The 19,434-nt window shown below is 33.8% G+C and overlaps 1 non-coding gene and 1 pseudogene across 1 annotated transcript in view; both read left to right on the top strand.

Annotated features, from left to right (window-relative positions):
• The window catches only part of LOC110646113 (2-(3-amino-3-carboxypropyl)histidine synthase subunit 1-like), a 40,706-nt pseudogene extending 22,043 nt beyond the window's left edge, over positions 1–18,663 (top strand).
• The window catches only part of LOC110646215 (2-(3-amino-3-carboxypropyl)histidine synthase subunit 1), a 32,806-nt gene continuing 18,504 nt past the window's right edge, over positions 5,133–19,434 (top strand). Inside the window, exons 1-3 of the transcript XR_009145560.1 lie at positions 5,133–5,673; positions 7,903–8,835; positions 10,850–11,276. This is a non-coding gene — a transcript (2-(3-amino-3-carboxypropyl)histidine synthase subunit 1). The remainder of the gene's footprint in view (positions 5,674–7,902; positions 8,836–10,849; positions 11,277–19,434) is intronic.

Below are 19,434 nucleotides of genomic sequence, written 5' to 3'. Positions count from 1 at the left end.
TAAAAGAATTTCCTTGAATAATCTTCATCAGGCTCTTTTGTCAAGTTAAAATTTTTAATCTTGAGCTGAAAATCATATTGATCATAAGAGAAAATAAGGATATTGACAAGTTTAAGATCACAATGAGCATATCTATTATTTTGTCTAAATGATAACCCTTTAATAATTATTCAAGTATATCATCACATTCAAGCATTTTTCCTTATTATTTATTAATCAAGTCTGCAAGACGAATACAAGGAGCATATTTCAGTAATATATTATAAATTGACTCATAATTTTCATGTCTTAAACAGTCCTCATAGTCTTTAATTCTATCCGTAGAATCTATTATCAGTGCATACTTCACAGTAAAAGTGGCAGAAATAATGTTGGTCGGTATGGTCAAGAAGACCGAGCCATAAGATCCCTTCCCGGAGCACTTCGGGCGAGCTCAGTCCATAGTGAGCCAATACAGGTTGAGAATAGTGCAGTAGAATCCTTGGGTAGGCAGTCCTTTTCCTTGTAGGATTTAGTATGTATAATCCTTTTCCTTGTAGGATTTACTTTCAAATTCACAGTGTCGTTTGCCCTTAGAGAGTTGGCGTTTGATTGAACATCGTTTTTTTTTGGCGTTTAATAAATTCGCTGCTAACTAGAGGCAATTACAAGCACATAACTATTCAATGCCAATCGTCCGATGCGGTCTCTCTCTCTATTCAGATCCCCAATTTATATATCTGTGGTTACGGCTTTCAAATTTATTTCATCAATTTCAAAAGCTCGCAATTTTATCCAAAAATTCGAGAGGAAATGGCGCTGAGGAAGTTCTACAGCGAGATAAAGGGGTTGAAAGTGAAGAAAGTGCCCAACTATGTAAAGCCGATGCTATCAATCGATTACGTGAAGAAATAGGTGCAGAAATCTTTGGACAATTACCACGGCAATGACATCAAGACCAGCTCCATTGATCCTCTCTACCGTGATGGTGGCATGATCTTTTCCAACCTTGTTGCTCTTACGGAGGAGCACCGCCACTTCGAGCGCTAGCAACAGTAAGGAGCACAGCCACTGATTCGTTGACTTATCAATTCATCATCTGTCAGTGATTCAGTGAACTTCCTGTGAGTTGATTTTACTAACATTGATTTTCTTGATGTTTTATTTTGTGTTTCTGGATATGGTAGGCAGCAAGATACTATTGATAGTTTTTCTCTTTTACACTCTGCATCTCATTGCTTCAAGAAATTTGAATCGTATACAGCAGAACAAAATGATTGTATGTCATTCTCTGGTGTCTTTGATCTACAATGAGTTTTATTAGAGATATCTTTTGCCTGCCATTGTTCGATGCCGTTGGTCTTACAATTTACAATATCTCTTCTACGTGTGGCTTGGAGCTTCGGTGCATCAGGAGTTAGAACAGCAGATGTCTTCACCTGATATTCCATCCAAAATTCTTTGTCAAGTGATCAAAATTGATCTTCAGGTAGGTTTTGGCTCATCTGTTATATTCTTGTGGACTTTGGGCTGAACCTAAAACAGACCAAGTATATATCACTACTTCCTGGGCCTGATGTAAGCTTGTCTGTCTGTGTTACTTTTGCAATTGAAGCATCCATGAGCATTTTCATTGTGGCTCTTTTTATATTTTTGCCCCATGTTTTCCTTATTATTTCCCCCTATATGAATCAGCAAAGAGAGTTTACTGGCACCAATCCTGAACTCCTGAAACCTGCAGAAAGATGCATGGGAAATTCATTTTAGAAAACACTTACTGCTTCGGATGTAAGCAAGCATGGTACTTGAAATATTTATCAAAGCATGCATAGGAATGTCTACCAGCATTGCTCAGTATCTAAAATAAATTATTGTTTTCTTCCTTGCTGTGTATTATGATGTGATTACTTCTCTCTCATTGATGGTTATGATTTTCCTCTTTGTTCAGGATATGCAGCAACAGACACCTTGTCAACAATTGATTGCAAAAGATCTGCACGGCAACGAGTGGCATCTCCAACATGTTAATCAGAGTAAGCAATAGTTACATTGCTATTTCGTGACACAATGCTGAATAATTGTCTAGAGATGGCAATTAATTAACTACAATGGCTGAAATATGCTTTCTATTATTTTGTTCTACTGTATATGATTGTTAATTGAGAATTTATGGAAATCGTGACATTTTTGTTTTTTTGTTATATCTATGCATTTAGAGTGGAGAAAAAGAATCTATATAACCGACCCCAAATTTTTGAAATAAAGGCTTAGTTGAGTTGGGTTTAGTTGAGTTATATCTATGCATTTGCATATGTTTAGACTTGCAACTAAAAGCTATACATGTTTCTGTTCCATAGGGTGTAAACATCAACTTGAACACCCAGTAGTAGAAAGTCAGAAGAAGGAAAGAACAATTTTAGTAATTTTTTTAGAGATTAATTAGTTCCCTCTTTTTTTTCCTTGTATTACAAAGACTCCAAATTTTCTTTCCTATTCAAGAATTGTTATTTATGAATTGTACTTAGAAATAATGAATATTATTACATAATAAATTTAATTTTTTGAGTAGTATTAATGTGTTCAATTTAGTTATATTTATTTAAATATTAAATTTAGTTGCAAAACAAGAAAATATAACAAGATGTGAATCACACTAGCTATAAAAATGATTGCCATAAATATCACAAAAAAAAGGCATAAAAATTAATAATATTGCAAGTCATCATTATAAAACAATTATTAAAAAATTAAAATTGAAATCAAATCCTTTAAACTGCCTCTACAAACCTTCTCTAATTCAATAATCATGATGGCTTGAACAAGCATTGGGGTGGTTTAAACTGCCTCTGAATCAAGTGTAGGGGCGGTTTAAAATGCTGTTATAAACCTCCCCTATACCATGACCTACCTAGCGCTAGACGAAATCGCCTCCATGTCATAGAGACGATGGTTACGGATGCGGTCATGAGGCAGTTTTGTGAACTGCCTCTAGCAAATATAGGGGAGGTGCCTTGAGAAAAACTGTAGTTAATAGTGGAATTAAGGGATCATCTCATATTATGAAATTGTCAAGTCTTTGAGTGGGAAATTTACATGTGTATAATAATTATCTTCTTGTATCTCTTTTTCAACATCTTCATATAATTTGCTTCTTCTGAGTTGCTGAAGGTAATAATTATTGTGGATCTATCAGTACAATGATTTGAATATCTCTAAAATCTTAACTTCATGGCATTCAGGGATGAGTGACCTTTGTTAACACAGAAAAGTGTCTTAAAAATGTCTTGACAGCATGAATTAGCATGGGAAAAAAGAAAAAGACAGAAAAGGGATTGTTCTTTTAGTGCTATCTAGAATGACAATTCACCTCGTTTGTAGTATTCTTATTTTATTCTGCCAGAATAAGTAGCATCTTTTCATTAATTGATACAAATAGTGTGCAAAATTAACAAGTTCCATTTATTCTCACCTCATTGTTTTCTCTTTGACTATATTGCAACGTACCAAACATGACACAATTGTATGACCTTTCATCATTATGTGGACTCAAGGCTGTCTTCTGTAGTTGATATTTCCAGGGCACCGGCCATCTCTTTTTGTTGAGGACATCCTTGGAAGTAATTAAATCCTTATTGCTTGCTTTCTAATGTAACTTCCCATTGCTGAAGTATCTTTGTTTGTGAATTGTTACTTCGCCCTGAAGGCCTGGAATGCACAAAACGGTGGAGCTTTGGCCATTCTGGTTTTAGATGACAAGAATGAACAAATGATTACAATGGACACCCCTGAAGAAGAAAATGCAGATGCTGACTATCTGCCAAGATGTATAAGAGCTCTGTACACGATGTTGTCCTTGTTGGTGGCTCCACCAGGATTTCGAAGTATATGTATATTGTTTAATTTTATATATCCCTTAATAAAATTATGATAATTTTATTTTATTCAAATATGAGTCATCAGGTGGGTGATATATAATTTTATAAGATACAAGTCACTTTCCAGTAAGTCACAAGTGGATGGAAAGATGAATGAGTTGGGCCCTGAGTGTTTAAGATAAGCTACGATGGAAAAGTACATTTGAAAATGTTCTACAGCAACTCCATTTTGTTAGGGATCTTGTTTCTGCTTGGTCAGGCTAAATTTGAATGGCATTCATGCGTGGAATCCTTGAATAACTAATATGCTCGAGATGAGGATGTAATTTTCTCAATCACCATTTCACCACAAACACTACAACCTAGCAAGTGATGAAAGCTATCTTAACACTTGCATGAATTCAATAATCATAAATGGTGAACGCAATGCGCTATTAACACCATAAGCTCTTTTTTATTGAATACTAATAAGCAACACGTACCATAGAAGATAATTGGAAAATTCACAACTTGATATTGCTAACTGAGTGAATAGGAGTTGAGAATGAAAAATTAAGAGGTGGAATTGAGGCTGAATAAATTGGTGCAAACTTATAATTAACGGAAGGGATATAGAGGACAAATTGGTCGAGGAAGAAAGTGAATTAGATGAAACAGTAGAGAAGGAAGGCACTAAGAAGATGAAAGATCAGCAGGCACTTATTCATCCAAAACATTGATGATTAATTTCCTAATGACTTAAAAACGATGTAATTAGATTCATCAATAGCACTCTGTTTATTCTTTCCTTTTTCTCTGTTGCTATGAGAATAGAAAAAACGACACTTTAATTAGAAGACAGCAGATGATTCATGATTTGGTAATACAATTAATATAATTATTTTGTCAAGTATTCAGAGTTAAAATTACAAAGAATCTCACTATTAAAATTACAAACAATCTCACTATCTAAAATTTGTGAGCTCATTGAAATGCAAATATACATATATTTTATCTTCATTAATTTAACATTTATCAGAAAAAAATTTAAGGGTATGTGATAATAAAATATTTAAATTTTAATTTATAATTCAAAACACTTATCTTCGATTTAAGCAACAAAAATCTTATATAACTTATAATTTCTTTCTCGTGAAACATGAAAATAAATAAATAACTTTTTTTTATTTCATTTCCTTGTGGAAAATATTTTTAAGGTATCCATAACATTTTACTTTATATATATATATATAACTTCATTCACTTTTCCTTTACTAGCTTTCCTTTTTACAAAATAGGCCCTTAATCAATATTCAATGTCCATTAATTCAAAAAGTCATGGCGACCTTAGACGAAACTATGCAAATGAAACCGAAACCAGTGCCGAAACGTTTCGTCAAAAACCAAATCCCAGAAACTATCCTCAACGACTCATCTCTCAATGCTGGCATCTCCCTCTTGCCCTCCAACTACAACTTGGAAGTCCACAAGTGTGTCTGGCGCATCCGCTCCACCAGAGCCAAGCGTCTCGCTCTCCAGCTCCCTGAGGGCCTGCTTTTGTATTCGCTTATTCTTTCGGATATATTCACCGCCTTCGCCGGCGTTACCCACTATTTCGTCCTCGGCGACGTCACTTATGGCGCCTGTTGTGTGGACGACCTCTCCGCCTTGGCGTTAGGTGCTGATCTTCTAATTCACTATGGCCATAGCTGCTTGGTCCCCATCGATGCTACGAAAGTTCCTTGCCTTTACGTTTTTGTTGACATTAAAATCGATGTTGAGCGCCTGATTAGCACCATCAAACTCAATTTAAATGATAAAAAAAGCATTGTTCTCGCGGGTACTATTCAGTTCGCATCTGCGATTCGAGAAGCAAAGCCTGAGTTGGAAAAGCTGGGCCTTTCGGTTTTGATCCCTTAATCGAAAATTGTGAGCTCAATGAAATGCAAATATACATATTTGCTGGTTCATTGCAGTAGAATAGCATCAATTTTTTAGTGCCACAAAATTGATATTCTGCCACGGTAGAAAATCAGTCAATTTGCCTTAGTTCTTAGTCCATCCTTGCTAAGCAAACTCTTTTCCGTTTCCTTACAGCCCATTCCGATAGGACCAAAGTTCAACCGCTTACATGTAGAACCCAAGCTCAGTGGCCTATCTGCAGAGGAAAATAGACCTTGCCCAGGTGAATAATCAGATAGTATTAGCTTGCACATGGACTTAACAACATCATCACTAAGGCTTGGTGGTAAGAGTTCTTCCTGCTCAAATGATGAAGTAAGCTCTTCATCAACAATAAAAGGATGATCCAATAGCATATTTGCTGTCCACCTCTCGCAATGGGGTCTCATGAAACACATTCTTAAGAAATCTTTCCCTTTCTTTGACATGCTTGCTGGTATCTCAGGTGAGCTACCCTCAAAAGCTAGGCGAACAAAGAAATCTTCTACATCCAATTCATGCCATGGTGGCTTTCCTGTGATCATCTCAATAACAATGCAACCCAGAGACCAAATATCCAAAGCTGGTGATATCTCAGCATGCTTTACAGATTCAGGAGACATGTATAAGGGAGTTCCACGGAAAGTGTACTGGTAAAAGAATTTCCTTGAATTGTCTTCGTCAGGCTCTTTTGCCAAGCCAAAATCCGCAATTTTGAGCTGAAAATCTTGTTGATCAGAAGGGAAAACAAGGATATTGGCAGGCTTAAGGTCACAATGAACATATCCATTGTTATGTATGGATGATAACCCTTTAAGAATCATCCGAGTGTATCGCCTCACATCGCATTCAGGTATTTTTCCCCCATATTTGTTAATCAAGTCTGCAAGACTACCACCAGGAGCATATTCCAGTAGTAAGTTATAAATTGTCATACCATTCTCATGACTCAAACAGTCCCCATAGCATTGAATAATTCCTTCAGAGCCAAAAAGACTAAGCAAAATCTTCAATTCTTTTTGCAGAGAGAAAGAATCTATTATCAGCGCAGACTTCACAGCAAGTGGTGGGGAAATAATGTTGGTCGGTATGGCCAAGAAGACAGAGCCGTAGGATCCCTTCCCCAAGCACTTCCCACGAACCCAATCCATAGCGAGCGAATACAGGTTATAGTGGATGATGAAATAGTACCGTAGAATCCTTAGGTAGGTGGTGTATATAAATAGTATATATAATCCATTTCCTTGTAGGATTTAGTATATATAATCCTTTTCCTTGTAGGATTTAGTATACATAATCCTTTTCCTAGTAGGATTTATTTTCAATTTCTTTAAGGAAAGGAAGATAAATATATTAAAAGCCCTTGTGAGCATACAATTATATCTTTAAAGTTATTATTTTATTCATGATAATTAAAAAAGCAATCCAATGAAATTGATTCTATCTTTAGTCAACCTTATTTGTTTTCTCCTTAATTTTTATATTATACCCGTATATTTTAAGGGTGTGATATACCTTCGGGGTAAAATATCACATTTTAAACAATATTTTATAATTTATTAATACAATTTAATTTATTAAATTAGTATATGTGTAAACACAAAATAATTTTCAAAAATCATTTTCAGTAACTAATATTTTATAACAAAATTATATTTATTTATTTATATTTACTTTGTAATGGCTCGATTATGAATGATTTATTTAAATTAACTCAAATTTTAACTAAAAAATTAAATAAATCAAATTAATTTATTAAAATAATAATATTTTAATTTAAAACACCGAATGTTTTACATAATAATTAAGCAGAAGAACCCTGATGTAGCTGTTTCCACCTTCCACAATCACAGCCATTACACAACACCAGATCTCTATACTTGCAACAGGCGTTACCCACTGTTTCGTCCTCGGCGACGTCACTTACGGCGCCTGTTGTGTGGACGACCTCTCCGCCTTGGCGTTAGGTGCTGATCTTCTAATTCACTATGGCCATAGCTGCTTGGTCCCCATCGATGCTACGAAAGTTCCTTGCCTTTACGTTTTTGTTGACATTAAAATCGATGTTGAGATCCTGATTAGCACCATCAAACTCAATTTGAATGATAAAAAAAGCATTGTTCTCGAGGTACTATTCAGTTCGCATCTGCGATTCGAGAAGCAAAGCCTGAGTTGGAAAAGCTGGGCCTTTCGGTTTTGATCCCTCAATCGAAACCCTTATCGGCCGGTGAAGTTTTGGGTTGCACGGCACCCAGAATACCATCGAAATCTGTAATTGGTAGTTTCAGTGACATGGTTGTGGTATTTGTGGCGGATGGGAGGTTCCATTTGGAGGCGTTTATGATGGCTAATCCTGAGATTAGTGCATTTAGGAATGACCCATATCTGGGGAAGCTGTTTCTTGAGGAATATGATCATCAAGGAATGAAGGAGACGAGGGAGAGGGCAATAGAGAGGGCAAGAGAAGCCAAGAGTTGGGGGATTGTGTTGGGCACATTGGCAAGGCAAGGCAATCCGAGGATTTTAGATAGGTTGGAGAAGAAGATGAGAGAAAAACATTTTTCTTATACCGTTGTTTTGATGTCAGAGATTAGTCCTACTAGGATTGCCTTATTTGAGCAATCTGTGGATGCTTGGATTCAGATTGCATATCCTCGGCTCTCTATTGATTGGGGAGAGGCATTTGAGAAGCCTCTTTTGACACCTTTTGAAGCAGTTTACCAGGTTGGTGGGAGAAGGATAAGAGTGTAGTGGCAAACTCAGGGTGTTGCAATGGTCTTGGATGTGGGCACAGCAATGGATTGTGTTCTGGATGTGGCAATGAAGCTGCAAAGGATGTATAGGGTGTAGGTTATTCTTTTGCTGGTGATTATCCCATGGATTACTATGCTCAGGATAGTGGGGAGTGGAATTCCTCTTATTTGAAGAAAGCAACTCGCCCTATAAGAAGAAATGTGGTGTCCTCTACCAGTGATGGTGCTGCTTTGTAGCATCACTACCTCTTAAGGATTGTATTACATGTGCTTTGTAGCATCATTAGCCCATAAAGATTTTATTACAAGTAAGTATGTCCAACTTTGCTTATATGTTTAATCTTGATGTTTTAGAATATGAAGGTTATTTTTGCATCTGTTTTGCCCTTGGTTCAATTTTGGTTTTGGAAGAAGTATGGATTTTATTTATTAATTTATTTTTATCTACCCTGAAGGCATGATTCAAAAATAGTAATTCTGTAGAATGTACAGACTAAAGTACTTGTCTTAAAAGTGGTATCATGATTACTTGGTACAATTGCACTTCAAAACAAGTTAATCTTAGAAAAATACTAGGATGTTGCAGAGACGTTGACAAATAAAAATAAAAATACTAGTGAATAACCGTTTGATGCTAGTGAAAGATGCTCTGTTAACCTCTATGGATATTAAATTGTTATGCTTAGCTGAGATTGACAATGGGAAGAAAAATGTTGCTGGAAATTATGCTGAGCTGAGGCAGACAATGGGAAGGAATCATGAAGCTGTTATGAACTTGAGTTTGGATAATGTCCAAGGGCTGCTGGGTTGAGGTTTATTATTGTTTTTGCCTTTGTGGTTGCGACCTATTGTGGAAGAACTAACGGTGCTTGTTAGAGAGAACTGTCCGGTCTCTGAGTATTTAGGAGATTCAATTCTGGAATGAACTTAGCTGCCCTTTAGTTGATTTCAACTAGCTTTTAAATACAAAAATATAGCGGAAAAACAAATAAAGATTCTCCTGTTTTTTAATGACTTTAGTTTATTTGCAGCAAGAGAAGTTTAAAATTTAAAACTCAAACAGCCACATCTAATCCAGCTTCTTTTTCCCATGTGAATAGCGCCTGTACATCTGTCTAAAGTGGGTATCCACCTTAACTGAATTTCCCTGTTCCATATTGGAGCTCGTAACAGATGCCCTATAAAAGATTAAGCTATTAAGATTAACCAACTTATGTCAAAAACATTGAGATTAGCATCAGGAAAAAAACCACTCTAAAATCTATCATTTTGCCACATTGAATGCAGAAGATCTCAGTAGAAAATAAAAATAATGGAATAATGGACTAAAATGGATATGTTGCCCATGACCGTTGTTCTATTGCTCAAATCCAAGTCCCAATTCTAGATTAATTGTTTTCCCTTGAGAAATATCTATAAAAATAGGAACCTACTTCTCAAACCAACTTTTGGAAGGCTCAACCATCCACTTAGGACCTTACCAACAAAGAAGATAATAGGACTTCATTTAGCTCCTCATTGTAGGGTTGAGCATTCAGCAGGTCCTATTCAGTTTGAAATTTAATAAAACTGAACTAAATTCAACTGAATCCATTTCAGTAGTTAAATCAAACCGAATAGAAATAATTTGATTTGGATCATTGGTTTTTAATATTAATACACACACACACAACACACACAATTCCAGTTTGTTTCCCCCCTAAACCAAACCTAATTGAATTAACATTATTACTTGCAAACCAAACCAAACTGGAAAAAAAAAAACCAAATTTGATTTGGTTCTCCGATTTGAACTGAACGATGCTTACTTTAATGGCGGAATTTTAATTATTAGCACCTAGGATAATTCCCTTTGGCAAAGAATGCAGGTGTATCTAGAAAATTCAAGTGAAACTTCCATATCAAATTCCCAATTTAATTCACTTGACTGATAAATTGGAGTGCCAACACTTACATTTATAGAATTAGAGATTAGCTCACTTTGTTAATCGTCTCTACAGAGAGATCAAGTTTTTTCAGCACTTAAACTTGATAGAAACATTTTGGATTGCATTAAACTCATAATCAAATGCATGACTTTACCCTAAGTTATCTCAATACTGAGATGAGGGAGGCCCTCATCTTTGCTTACCAATATGAGCTCTTCAATGCCCAACCAGTCTCAAGTAAATGGATGAGAAATCAAAGCTTTACTTCATAGGTAATAAGATCATCTGTTACATAAAATGCATTGTTCTCTTAGTTTTATTTTTCTATATGTCTATCTTTTGTAATCATACGTGATTGCAATGCATGATATTTATAACAAAGGTATGTGAACAGGTGGTGTGTGCATATGCCCATCAATAATTCGCAAGATTTCTTCTGAATCACAATGAAGACCAGGAATTGAATTGGACATCTGAATCACTTCCAACAGAATCCCTGAATTGTTTCTTGTATTTTCTCTTAATCAATTATTTATGAAAATATCTCCTCATCGGTTGCGGTAGACAAATTGAATATGGAAAGCTTTTTCATGTAATATGAGAAGCTATCGAGAAGATGAGGCGAGTGTATCTACTCCCAGGAAGCTACTGGCATCAAGCCACACAGAATCAAAAGCACATATCCAATGGCGGTAAAATTTGCAGTGTGTAAAATGTCCCCAGCATCTGCATGTGGTGTTCAGCTGATCCTATCTCCTCTAAGCTAGCTTCAGCACATCATGTTTCTCAAGTTATTCTCAGATGGATGCGCCAGCTACAAGGTACAGCAGCAAGGTTTGCTTGAAGAGGTCATTAGTACTCATTCCTGAATAGCGGTGAGCATCGGTTGGTTCAGTTTGGAAAATCAAATATCCAAATAAACCAAAATTTTTAGCAGGCCAAACCAAACTGAATTAGGGAGAAAATTGAAAAATCGAATCAAACTGAAAAAATTAAAATTTTTAGCAGACTAGATCAAATCAATCTGATTTGGTTTAGTTTGATTCAATTTTATTTATCAATTGTGGTTTCATCTTGAGCTTGTTTTTCTTTGATTTATTTTGGACTCATTTCTTACTCAATTTTCTTTATATTTTATATTTTATACTTTAATTTAAGATTTAATAATAATTAATTTTAAAAATAAATTATTCAATTTGATTCTACTGATTTTTTGTGTCAATTTTTCAACGATGCAATCATAATTCATCAATTATTCGATGTCTTCTATATCCAATTCTTGCCATGGTGGCTTTCCTGTAATTATCTCAATAACAATGCAACCTAGAGACTAAATATCTAGAGCTGGTGATATCTGAGCAAATTTTACAGATTTAGTAGACGTGTACATGGGAGTTCCTTGAAAAGTGTACTGATAAAAGAATTTCCTTGAATCTTCTTCATCAGGCTCTTTTGCTAAAGCCAAAATCAGCAATCTTAAGTTAACTTAAATTTAGTTGATCAGAAGGGAAAACAAGGATATTAGCAGGCTTAAGATCACAATGAACCTATTCATTATTGTGTATGAATGATAACACTTTAAGAATCATATAAGTGTCTCGCCTCACATCACATTCATGTATTTTTCTTCTATATTTGTTAATTAAGTCTAAAAGACTACTACCAGAAGCATACTCTAATAATAAGTTATAAATTGTCATACCATTCATCAGGCTTTTTTGCTAAGCCAAAATCTGCAATCTTGAGCTGACTTAAATCTTGTTGATCAGAAAGGAAAACAAGGATATTGGCAAGCTTAATATCACAATGAACATATCCATTATTATGTATGGATGATAACCCTTTAAGAATCATCTGACTGTATCGCCTTACATCACATTCAGGTATTTTTCCTCCACATTTGTTAATCAAGTCTGCAAGACTACCATCAGGAGCATATTTCAGTAGTAAGTTATAAATTGTCATGCCATTCTTATGACTCAAACAGTCCCCATAGCATTGAATAACTCCTTCAGAGCCAGAAAGACTAAACAAAATCTTTAATTCTTTTTGCAGGGAGAAAGAATTTATTATCAGCGCAAACTTCACAGCAAGCGGTGGGGAAATAATATTGGTCGGTCTGGCCAAGAAGACAGAGCCGTAGGATCCCTTAACCAAGCACTTCCCGCGAACCCACCCATCGTAGCGAATACAGGTTATAGTAGATGATGAGCGAGAATAGTACCGTCGAATCCTTTGTTAGGTGGTGTACATAGATAGTATATATAATCCATTTCCTTGTAGGATTTAGTATATATAATCCTTTTCCTTGTAGGATATATTTTTAATTTCTTTAAGGAAAGAAAGATAAATACATTAAAAGCCCTTGTGGGTATACAATTATATCTTTAAAGTTTATTATTTTATTAAATTAAAATAAAAAAGATATGCCATGGTAACATTAAATAATAAAAAAAAAATTCAGAATCCAGTGAGAACAGTATAGTATATAAAATCCTTGGATAAATAGTACAGCATATATTATCATTTTCCTTGTAAGATTTATTTTTAATTTCTTTAAGGAAAATGACAAAAACATGAAAGGCCCTTGTGTTTATATGCAATTGTATATTTAGTTTTATTTTCTTAAATTAAATATGTTATTTTTTTTTATTTAATTTAGCTTTCTTAAAATAAAATGATATATACAATACTAATTAGTAAAAAACTGTACTTTTATTTTGTTTATATTGTGTTTATGCTTATATGAAAAAAAAAATATTCCAAAAGGAAAATTAAAGCATGCAGTAATGGATTAGAATTTGAGTCCTTGAGGTGAGCTTGGTTGATTAACTTAAGGGTATTTAATAATGAAGTACTTAAATTTTAATTTGTAATTCAAAACACTTATCTTCAATTTAAGCAATAAAAATCCTATATAACTTATAATAGTTAGTTTTTAAATTATTTTTGATGATGTGGCTCTTATTAAATTAAAATTTTATATTTTATCTTCATTAATTTAACACATTTAAGGAAAAGATTTAAGGGTGTATAATAATGAAGTATTTAAATTTTAATTTATAATTCAAAACACTTATCTTCAATTTAAGTAATAAAAATTTTGGATGACTTATAATAGTTAGTTTTAAGTTATTTTTTATGATGTGACCCTTATTAAATTAAAATTTTATATTTTATCTCTATTAATTTAACACTTATCAAGAAAAGATTTTAATTAATTAAAAATAATATTTTAGAATTAATTTCTCTCTACCCTGTTATCTCTCTATCCACAACCTAATAATCTAAATTGCCCATATAAATACTTCAATAATGATACTCTAATTTCGTAAGTGCACGAAATCGAGAAAAGTAATATGGTATAATTATCAATTCTATTTATTTTGTTTAGCCATTCAAATTTTATTATTAACACAAACCCATAATCTCTCTGTTTTTTTTTTTTTTTGTCATCAGGAGATGTATCCCAGCTGTTAGCCAATCAGATTAATCACTCCCTGGATACCCGTAATAACTTGGAAACCATGAGAGCCAGATAGCGAGTTGTAAGACCCCGAATTAAATGGTACACTTACAACTCCCATACTGGAACCTGAGATTTCTCCCAAGCCCATAATCTATTTCCCAATAATAAAATAAATTGTAATTAATTCACTAACCACTATGATTATTTCCAAAATTTCACATATCAAATCTTTTGCTTTCACTCCAATTATTATTTCTGTTATATCTATTATTATTATTATTTACAAATACACAATTTTCCTTCCTTTTCGTTGCTAATTGAAATCAATTAAATGCCACAATGGTTGATATCCAAAAGTATAAGTACAAATAATAAATAATTATATAAATAAAGAAAATTAATACAAAATTTCTAAAAATTAAAATTAAATTCAACCTATATGCCCTAGTTGAAAATGTAGCTCCTCATAAAATCAAAATTCATAACAATTGTTTATCATAGGCCTAGAATCATTGCAATCACAATAAAAATAAATCCTAAAATAAGACAAATTCAAAAGAAAAAATCTCTAATCAAGAAATAAATCCAGCGTGAGTCTTCAATCTCCTTTCAAAATCGACTAGCTTTGTTGAATCTTGACCTCCATCAGAGTTTTGTGCTGCCAAAGTCTCCAACCAGATGAAAAGTTATGCTTATAACATTGAATAACTCCTTCGGAGTTAAAATGACAAAGTAAAATTTTTAATTTTTTCTGTAGAGAGAAAAAATTTATTATCGGTGCAGTCTTCACAATAAGCGGTGATGAAATTATATTTGATTGATATGGATAAGAAGACAGAGCCATAGAAACCTTCTCCAAGCACTCCCTGTTAACCCAATCCATAATGGGCCAATACAGGTTACAGTGGATTGATGAGTGAGAATGGTACGGTGGAATCCTTTGGTAGGCAGCATATATAGTATATGTAAACCTTTTCCTTGTAGGATTTACTTTTAAATTCACAAGGTCGTTTGCCCTTGGAGAGCTGGTGTTTGATTGAACATCCTTTTTGGCGTTCCATAAATTCGCTTCTAACTAGAGGCAATTACAAGCGCATAACTATTCAGTGCCAATCGTCCGAGGTCGTCTCTCTCTATTCAGATCCCCAATTTGCAAATCTATTTCATCAATTTCAAAAAGTCCTAAATTTATCCAAAAATTCCAAAGGAAATGGCGCTGAGTAAGTTCTACAGCGAGATAAAGGAGTTGAAAGTGAAGGAAGTGCCCAACTAGGTAAAGCCGATGCTATCAATCGATTACATGGCCACTGATTCGTTGACTTATCAATTCATCATCTGTTAGTGATTTAGTGAACTTCCTGTGAGTTGATTTTACTAACATTGATTTTCTTGATGTTTTACTTTGTGTTTCGGGATATGGTAGGCAGGATAATACTATTGATAGTTTTTCTCTTTTACACTCTGCATCTCATTGCTTCAGGAAATTTGAATCATATACAGCAGAACAAAATGATTGTATGTCATTCTCTGGTGTCTTTGATCTACAATGAGTTTCATTAGAGATGTCTTTTGCCTGCCATTGTATGATGTCTTTGGTCTTACAATTTACAATATCTCTTCTACATGTAGCTTGGAGCTTCGGTGCATCAGGAGTTAGAACAGCAGATGCCCTCATCTGATATTCCATCCAAAATTCTTTGGCAAGTGATCAAAATTGATCTTCAGGTAGGTTTTGGCTCATCTGTTATATTCTTGTGGACTTTAGGCTGAACCTAAAACAGACCAAGTATGTTCATATATATCAATACTTCCTGGGCCTGATGTAAGCTAGTCTGTCTGTCTTACTTTTGCAATTGAAGCAACCATGAGCATTTTCATTGTGGTTCTTTCTATATTTTTGCCCCGTATTTTCCTTATTATTTCCCCCTATATGAATCAGCAAAGAGAGTTTACTGGCAGCAATCCTGAACTCCTGAAACCTGCAGAAAGATGCACGGTGAATTCATTTTAGAAAACACTTGCTGCTTCGGATGTAAGCAAGCATTGTACTTCAAATATTTATCAAAAGCATGCATAGGAATGTCTACCAGCATTGGTCAGTATCTAAAATAAATTATTGTTTCCTTCCCTGCTGTGTATTGTGATGTGTTTACTTCTCTCTCATTGATGGTTATGATTTTCCTCTTTGTTCAGGATATGCAGCAACAGACACCTTGTCAACAATTGATTGCAAAAGATCTGCACGGCAACGAGTGGAATTTCCAGCATGTTAATCAGAGTAAGCAATAGTTACATTGCTATTTCGTGACACGATGCTGAATAATTGTCTAGAGATGGCAATTAATTAGCTACATTGGCTGAAAAATGCTTTCTATTATTTTGTTCTATTGTATACGATTGTTAATTGAGAATTTATGGAAATCGTGACATTTTTGTTTTTTTTGTTATATCTATGCATTTAGAATGGTAAAAGAGGATCCATATAACTGACCCCAAATTTTTGGGATAAATGCTTAGTTGAGTTGAGTTATATCTATGCATTTGCATATGTTTAGACTTGCAACTAAAAGCTATACATGTTTCTGTTCTATAGGGTGTAAACATCAACTTGAACACCCAGTTGCAGAAAGTCAGAAGAAGGAAAGAACAATTTTAGTAATTTTTTAGAGGTTAATTAGTTCCCTTTTTTTTTCCTTGTATTACAAAGACTCCAAATTTTCTTTCCTATTCAAGAATTGTTATTTATGAGTTGTACTTAGAAATAGGGGAGAGCAATTTTCGGTTTAAACCGAAAAACCGAACCGTACCGAGTCAATTCGGTTCAATCGGTTTGGTTTATAATTTTTGATAATTTTGGTTAATCGGTTCGGTTATTTTCATAAAAAATAAAAAAACCGAACCGAATCGAAATTGTTAATATATATATATCAAGGAAATCAAAGAAAACCGAATCGAACCCTAAGATTTAGGTTTGATCGGTTTAAAATCAAACCAAACCTAGTTGGAAATCAAATGCTCAATTTATAAATTTCAGTTTGATCGGTTTAAAACCGAACCGAACCAATATTTATCGGTTTGGTTCGGTTCGGCTTTCTCTTATTAATCGGTTCGGTTTTCAAAATTTTTTATTTTCGGTTTTATCGGTTCAGTTTGGTTTGGAACCGAACCGACCGTTTGCACACACCTACTTAGAAATGATGAATATTATTACATAATCAATTTAACTTTTTGAGTTGTATTAATGTGTTCAATTTAGTTATTGTTTATTTAAATATTAAATTTAATTGCAAAACAAGAAAATATAACCAGATGTGAATCACACTAGCTATGAAAATGATTGCCATAAATATCACGAAAAAAAGGCATAAAAGTTAATAAAATTGCGAGTCATCATTATAAAACAATTATTAAAAATTAAAATTGAAATCAAATTCTTTAAACTGCCTCTACAAACCTTCTCTAATTCAATAATCATGATGGCTTGAATAAGCATTGAGGCGGTTTAAACTGCCTCTAAATCAAGTGTTGGGGCAGTTTAAAACGCTGTTATAAACCTCTCCTATACGATGAGCTACCTAGCGCTCGACGAAATCGCCTCTATGTCATAGAGATGTAGGTTACGGAGGTGGTCATGAGGCAGTTTTGTGAACTGCCTCAGGCAAATATAGGGGCGGTGCCTTGAGAAAAACAGTAGTTAATAGTGGAATTAAGGGATCATCTCATATTATGAAATTGTCAAGTCTTTGAGTGGGAAATTTACATGTGGATAATAATTATCTTGTTGTATCACTTTTTGAACATCTTCATATGATTTGCTTCTTCTGAGCTGCTGAAGGTAATAATTATTGTGGATCTATCAGTGCAATGATTTGAATATCTCTAAAATCTTAACTTTATGGCATTCACGGATGAGTGACCTTTGTTAACACAGAAAAGTGTCTTAAAAATGTCTTGACAGCATGAATTAGTATGGGAAAAAAGAAAAAGACAGAAAAGGGATTGTTCTTTTAGTGCTATCTAGAATGACAATTCACCTTGTTTGTATTATTCTTATTTTATTCTGCAAGAATAAGTAGCATCTTTTCATTAATTGATACAAATAGTGTGCAAAATAAACAAGTTCCATTTATTCTCACCTCATTGTTTTCTCTTTGACTATATTGCAACATACCAAACATGACACAATTGTATGACCTTTCATCATTATGTGGACTCAAGACTGTCTTCTATAGTTGATATTTCCAGGGCACCGCCCATCTCTTTTTGTTGAGGACATCCTTGGAAGTAATTAAATCCTTATTGCTTGCTTTCTAATGTAACTTCCTATTGCTGAAATATCTTTGTCCGTAAATTGTTAGGCCTGGAATGCACAAAACGGTGGAGCTGTGGCCATTCTGGTTTTAGATTACAAGAATGAACCAATGATTACAATGGACACCCCTGAAGAAGAAAATGCAGATGCTGACTATCTGCTAAGATGTATAAGAGCTCTGTACACGTTTTGTCCTTGTTGGAGGCTCCACCAGGATTTCAAAGTATATATATATATTTTTTAATTTTATATATCCCTTAATAAAATTATGGTGACTTTATTTTATTCAAATATGAGTCATCAGGTGGGTGATAGATAATTTTATAAGATACAAGTCACTTTCCAGTAAGCCATGAGTGGATGGAAAGATGATTTGAGTCGGGTCCTGAGTGTTTAAGATAAGCTGCTATAAATATGGTTTCTGCTATTCTATGTCAGGTTAAGCTCATACAATTTGGAAAGCAAAAGTTGCTGTGGAAAAGGACCTTCGAAAATGTTCTACAGCAACTCCATTTTGCTAGGGATCTTGTTTCTGCTTGATCAGGCTAAATTTGAATGGCATTCATGCATGGAATTCTTGAATAACTAATATGCTCGAGATGAGGATGTAATTTTCTCAATCACCATTTCACCACAAACACTACAACCTAGCAAGTGATGAAAGCTATCTTAACACTTGCATGAATTCAATAATCATAAATGGTGAACGCAATGCGCTATTAACACCATAAGCTCTTTTTTATTGAATATTCAGGATTGATTTGGGGAAGAAGATGAGTCATCAACTTAATGATAAGGATACTAATAATATTTAGAATCCTTTTTCTTATAGGATTTTTTTTTTTTAATTTCTTGTAAGGAAAGGAAAATGATAAACACGTCAAAAGCCCTTGTGTTTGTATGCAATTGTATCCTTAGTTTTATTTTCTAAAATTAAATATGTTATTTAAAATTAAGGTATCCATAACATATTACTTTTATATATATATATATATATATATATATATATATATATATATATATATATATATATATATATATATATAATTTCATTCACTTTTCTTTTACTTGCTTTCCTTTTTACAAAATAGGCCCTTAATCAATAATATTCAATGTACATTAATTCAAAAAGTCATGAATTAAAAATTTTATAATTTTTCACTAAATTAAAAGTTATTTACATATCACAATATTACTA

The sequence above is a fragment of the Hevea brasiliensis genome, chromosome 17 (assembly GCF_030052815.1).
Source record: "Hevea brasiliensis isolate MT/VB/25A 57/8 chromosome 17, ASM3005281v1, whole genome shotgun sequence".
Lineage (NCBI taxonomy): Eukaryota > Viridiplantae > Streptophyta > Magnoliopsida > Malpighiales > Euphorbiaceae > Hevea > Hevea brasiliensis.
This window is presented reverse-complemented; position numbering and strand designations above follow the sequence as displayed.